This window comes from Vigna angularis, chromosome 5 (genome assembly GCF_016808095.1).
Source record: "Vigna angularis cultivar LongXiaoDou No.4 chromosome 5, ASM1680809v1, whole genome shotgun sequence".
NCBI lineage: Eukaryota > Viridiplantae > Streptophyta > Magnoliopsida > Fabales > Fabaceae > Vigna > Vigna angularis.
Genome location: NC_068974.1, coordinates 11,747,271 through 11,753,849, shown reverse-complemented (window position 1 = coordinate 11,753,849; position 6,579 = coordinate 11,747,271). Strand labels below are relative to the sequence as shown.

At 36.9% G+C, this 6,579-nt stretch overlaps 1 non-coding gene across 1 annotated transcript; it reads left to right on the top strand.

Annotated features, from left to right (window-relative positions):
- Positions 1-282: 282 nt before the first annotated feature.
- Positions 283-389, top strand: LOC128196840 (small nucleolar RNA R71). The gene has a single exon (XR_008249246.1). It is a non-coding gene; the product is annotated as a small nucleolar RNA R71 (small nucleolar RNA).
- Positions 390-6,579: the final 6,190 nt, after the last annotated feature.

Sequence of the window (6,579 nt, the reverse complement as noted above, 5' to 3'; positions counted from 1 at the left end):
GGTAGCTGAGATAACTTCTTCATTAATGTCTCAAGTTGCTGAGTCATAATCTTGTTCTGAGCTAGTAAAGCATCTTGAGATTGAAGCTGAAGAACACCTTTTTGTTGAAATTGAGCTCTTTCACTCTGAACTTCATTATCATTTGCAGCCATGTTTTCAATTAGATCATGTGCTTCTTCAGGCGTCTTCCATCTGATACTACCTCCGGCTGATGCATCTAACATTAACTTTGTTTGAGATTTCAACCCTCCAAGAAACAGATTTAACATTGTAGGCTCATCAAATCCATGAGTAGGAGTTTTTCTCAATAGGCCTTTGAATCTATCCCATGCTTGACCTAGAGTTTCATCAGCATCTTGTTGGAAAGAAGAGATCTCCTGTTTTCCCTTATTGACTTTGGACTGAGGGAAGAACTTATTCAGAAATTTAGCCACCACATCATCCCAGACTGTCAGACTATTCTCTAGAAAGGAATTCAGCCACATTTTTGCATTACCAGCCAATGAGAATGGAAATAAGCTGAGTCGAATTGCTTCATCTGGAACCTGATGAATCCTCACTGTATTACAGATCTCCATGAAAGTAGCCAAGTGAGTGTATGGATTCTCGTGGGATAATCCATGAAATTGATTGTTCTGCACCAGATGAATAAGAGCTGGCTTCATCTCCATGTTAGCAGCATTCACCACTGGTCTTGCAATACTGTTGAAGTGCAGAGGTCCTGAGAAAGTATTATAATCTGCAAGAGTACGTCTTCCTTGCCCAGAACCTTCTCCAGTACGATTGTCTTCCATTTCTTCTCTTTCTTGATCAGATGAAGAGTTAAGATTTTCTTCAGAAATAGCAGAGGCTTCTCGGGATTCTCTACTTTGTCTCCTTCTTCTACTGTTGTTCCTTCGAGCAGTTCTTTCAATTTCCGGATCAAAAAGTAGATTTTCAACCTGTTCTCTGCTTCTCATACAAAACACAAACTAAAAAGAAACAATCCAGAAAGACACAATCTCTACAGAATAATAACAAATATGCACAAAAGTTCAAATAAGAACACAATAACACTTAAACAAAAAGAAAGCTAAAATCAACTAAACCAAATAAACAACAAACAATCAACGAAAACAAAAACAAATCCCCGACAACGGCGCGAAAAACTTGTTGAGACCTCGGCAAGCGCACCGGATCGTTCAAGTAATAAACCGGTAAGTCTGGAAATCGTTTCCCAAGAGATTTGTTTTAATTCACAGATTGATTAAAGTTTACTAATTTAGCGAATAATAAACGTAATTTTGTAGCAAACTTAAGATTAGCATAAAGATATGTAAAATAAAGTGGTGAAAACAGATGAATTAAAGTTCACTGGGGTTGATTTTCAAGTTCATCACTCAAGTAATTTTTCTACTAACACAATTCCTCAAAATTAAGCATCAACATCCTAGGCGCATGCAGTCCTGATCTCTCAGATGATCGTTCAGAATCATTCAAACTAAATCCTAATCTCTTAGATAATTCAGTTATCAGATTTGCCTTAATCACAATGTCACAGATGACTAAAAATTTCCTCCTATGTCTAGGACTCGAAATCCTTTAGCAGTTCTATCCTAGGTCCGCGGTCTCATACATTTCTCAATGATTTAACCGTTCAAATAGCTCAGATTCTCATCATAGGCATGAATAATAAAGATAGAACACAAAATTCATACAAGATCATGCATTAATATAGAAATTACAAAGAGTTTCAGAAATGTACTCTCAACCCCAGTGAAATGGAGTTCTAGCTACACATATACATCATAGAAGCGATAAAGCATGGATTGGACGGTGGAAATTGGTGATTTTCCACCTTGGAAGCACCCAAAACGAGCTCTGCAGCGTCCTCTGGTCTCCTCCCCTCCAGAACTGCCTCTCTCTACCTATGGATCGCGTCTTTAAAGAGATAAGTCGTAAGTGACTTTTCGCTGGGCGAAAGGAATCCACTCGCTGGGCGAGTGGGCTAGCTGGGCGAGTTGCTCCAGCTCGCTGGGCGACTGGCTCGCTGGGCCACTGGTTCACTTCTGGCTGGGCCACTGGTGCGCTCTGGCTGGGCCACTGATGCACACAGGGTCTCTTTGATATTATCCAATCCTTATTCTATTGCAAAAATAAACACACAAAAGCATCAAAACACATTTAAACATTACAAACTATACTTACATCAACAATTATATACTTTTCATGAGAATTAATACTAAAACTTACTCAAAAACACAACATTTTAAGTAACAAAAGCAAGTAAAGTTTACACCTATCAATTACCGACAGAACTTTATCGATGGAATCATTTTCGTCGGAAAGGATGCATTACCGACAGATTTTTTCGACGGATGTAAAAAAAGTGATTACCGATAAATTTTGACCTTCGATAATTACCAAAGGTCATAATCCGTCGGTAAAGCCTTCGGTCATTATCGACGAACAAAATCCGTCGGTAAAGCCTTCGGTAAATACTGGCGAACAAAATCCGTCGATAAATCTGTCGATAAAAGGGCTACAAAATTCCCGCCCATTTTTCCTCTGTCACTGCGCGAAGAAGACTACATTTTCATCTCTCACAAATCGTCATTTCTTCTTTGAAGATCATTTCTCACCTTCCCTGCAACCATTTTTCACTCTTGTGCAACCATCTTCCCATACTACCACCGCTGCCGTTAGAGAGCGCCACCACTGCCGTTGGAGAGCGCCACCGCTGCCATTGGAGAGCGCCACCGCTGCCGTTGGAGCGTCACCACTACCATAGGAGAACTCCACCACTATCGTGGAAGAACCACGCGGAACGTCACCGCTGCCGTTGGAGAGCGCCACCGTTGCCTTTGGAGAGCGCCACTACTCTCGTTGGAGAGAGTCACCGCTGCCATGGCAGAGCACCACCAGGAGAACGTCACTGCTGCCATGGATGCTCAAAAACTAATTGAGGATTTTTCCTAATTTTAGGGTTTCTAAAACAATTGGACAATCTGATTTTGGTTTTGGAATGAATTGGATTGTTGTTTTGGTTTACGAATGAAGAAAGTTTGATAAAAAAAATTAAAATTCGAGGAAACAAACGAAGGGAAAGAGGAAGAAGATGAACCAGATCGAGATATTTATCGACGGACTTACCGACGGCTTTTTCCTTCGGTAATTAGCGACGATTTTCTTAGTCATTACCGACGGATTTGTCTTTTGGTAATTACTGACGACCATAAAAAGCCATCGGTAAAGGTTACCGACAACGTTATTACCGACGGAGTTAGGCCCGTCGGTAATCCATCGGAAAAATGCCATTATCGACGGATTTTTGACGTTTCTGACGGATTTTGATCGTAGGTAATAAATTTTTTTTTTGTAGTGACAATCATAATAAATTATCTTAACATAAATAAATAAAAATATATTTTATTTTTATTTTTCACGGGTCTTACATCCACCAGCTAAGTATGAATTGTGGAAGGTTGCACGGACCAAGGCCAATGGCCAGAGGACATCTCAATCGGCTCAAGAGATATCCCAGAGAATTGTAAGTGTAAACTCTTAACTAATTACCATAGTTTATATAAATTTTATGTAACAAACTTTGGCCATGTTGTATGGTGTTGTTGGAGGAGCTACTAGATTGAGGGCTACTTTGGCCATGAATCATGAAGCGCTTAGTAGCCTAAGGGAACAAATGCAACTCGAGATGGAGGAGCTCATGAATGAACGCTTCCGACAACAAGAACCATCATATCAAAAGCTTCTTAAAGAAAAACTTCAGATGATGTCCAAACAACAACAACAATAGGAGGATGTCCCCATAGATGATCCTACCACACCTCGTGTGAGCACCACAGGCTCATGATCTATTGCAGATCCTACTAATTACACTTGTCAGTATGAGTTTTTGGTTGATGAGGATCCTCCGCGCATAGTGGTCGTGAGACGATATATTGCAGAAGGTCAGACCCTTCATGGTGCTCCTTTATTGCCCACTCACGCACAAGTCACGATTGATGAAGTTAGAGACCCCCAGGCTCGAGTGCCACTGCCTACATTTGAAATCCAATTCGTGGGAGAGGCCACAGGCACATTTATAGCTTGGCCTAAGGCTATGATCATGACATATTTTGGCCCACCAGCAGTATTATATTCTTATTTTTGTTATTTTAAATCTTGAAGTTATAATTAAATGATTCCTAACTTTTGTAAATGTTACTTGCAGTTCTATCGTCCTAAGAAACAACAAATGGCTCAACTTGTAAATGAGGCTCATGATCCTCTATCCATATTGCTGAAGAGATTACATAAGTTGAATAAAGGACCGATAGAGCTGGAGTGGGAGTTAAGAACATTTGGTGTCGAGTGCCATATTCCATTGTATATTGCTTTCAATGATGTAGTGGAGATCGTTGCTGGAGAAAGAATGTTGAACATTGCAAGCATACAACTATGGTGCATGTAAGTTTTTTAATTGTTATTTAACAATTTGTTTTTGAGTATTATTACTTTTTAATAAATATATTTAACTTTATTGTTATAGGTACATGCACACCATCGTAGTGGATTAAGTCGGGCAACAATGTATGGATTTCTTGAACCTCAGACCATTCAACCATCTGGAAACACACTAGATTCCAGACAATCATATATGAAAACATGGATGAGTGAGTCTAAAAGAGAGTTGTATATCGCGCCATACATGATAGGGGCCATTGGCAAATGATGGTGATCATTCCCAAAAAAGCACAAGTTGTATAATTTTGTTCTCTTCATAGGAAGATGAAATCGAAATTGAAGTCCTTGTTACAAACGTAAGTATTACATTCATTCATATCAATTCATTATGATATTAATATATTAACTTATGTCTTTAATGTTTCAAATGTTTCAAATTTGTTTAGAGTTATGGCTAGGACAAGAGGACAACAAATTGAAATTATATATCCTAAGTTTTGAATTTGTTGATCTTTAACTATTAATTTTCGTAGCCAAATTTAAACCATTACATTTGACTAAGTTCTTTCACATGTTTAGTGTAACAAGCAGAATGCTTGGGCATGTGGCTACTATATCATGTCATGGATGAAGACAATCATCCGAGCAGGAATCAGAGCTGATTGGATTGAGGTAGAAATTTACATTTGAAAATCTTACAAATATCAATAATCTTTTCACATTAAAATGAATATAATAGTAAAGTTTTCTTGATTTTGCAGCGGTTCAACACTACCTCTACATTGTCAGATGTCGTAATAAAGAAGATAAGAGAGTAATGGGCAGAATATTTGAATAAACATTTTAGTTAGCTATAGCTTTAGGTTTTTCCTTAAAGTTTTGCAGCGTTTTGATGATAGCATTTGCTTAGCTTTTAGTTTTACTTGTGCACCTTTTTTATAGGATGAATTGATGAATAGATGAATACTGTGAATATATGAATTGGAAAACTGGGTTCTTTTTGATTTAATGATAGCATTTGCTTTTAGTCTTTTAGTTTCACTTTTTAATTGGAATTCATGAATTGATGATAACATGGTTTAAATTAATTAATTTGTGAATATATGAATTAGAAAACTGGTTTCTGTATTTCAGGTTTGGTTAAATGAGCAAAAACTAAAAAAATTTAAAAAAACACTGAAAGTGACGTCGAACTATAAACTATTCGACGTTCATATATGTATGTTAACGTCCACCTGTACACTGATCGACGTTCATATAATACAGTGGATTACTATAAAAATGCAATGTTGGGCGAGCTTCTCTTTAGCTCAGCGAAGGTAATGTCTTGTATCTATAAATTCGATGTTAACCTTACGTCCAACCTCTTTCTATTAGACGTCAACTTTACGTGTACGCAAAATCTTTCCAGTGTACAACAAATCTTCCTTTAAATATAACTATTTATTAAGCTATTAGACGTCGCTCTCTTTACTACTCGACGTGTATATAAAAGAGTAACGTCGACTTGTAGTATGCGACGTCAAATTTACATCTCCCGATATGATGTCGTTATCGAATTCGACATTAAAATGCCAAAATATTCGACGTTGTATGATGATTTTGTACTAGTTACATTGTCAATATTCCGAATCCAATCACAAACAAACTTCTCCCTAACCTGTTGCAGTTCCTTCTTAAAACAAAATAATACACACAAAATGAATAAAATGCCCAATCTTGTATCAATGGTCCAAAACATCAAAGTTTTCATTAAATAATAGTTCACTTCAAATCTAATATTGGAAAATTGTTTTCAAAATTTCAAACAGGAGATTATTTTTTTTCAAGGACAACTCATACATTATTTCCATTAGATAAACTTTAAATATAATTTATCCATCCTAATTAAATAAATAAAAGATTATTACAACATATACTTTATCCCTATAAACTTCTAAAACATTACTATAAATTCCCATCGTAGATCCCATTTCTCATCAATTAAAGTCTCCAAAATCATCTACATTCCTATCTAATCTCCCGTATAACATACGTTATACGATCATCGCAAATGTATACACACAAATATACAAACACAAACAAATAGGGTGAGCTAATTCTTATAACTTATACATAAATAGTATCTCACATACA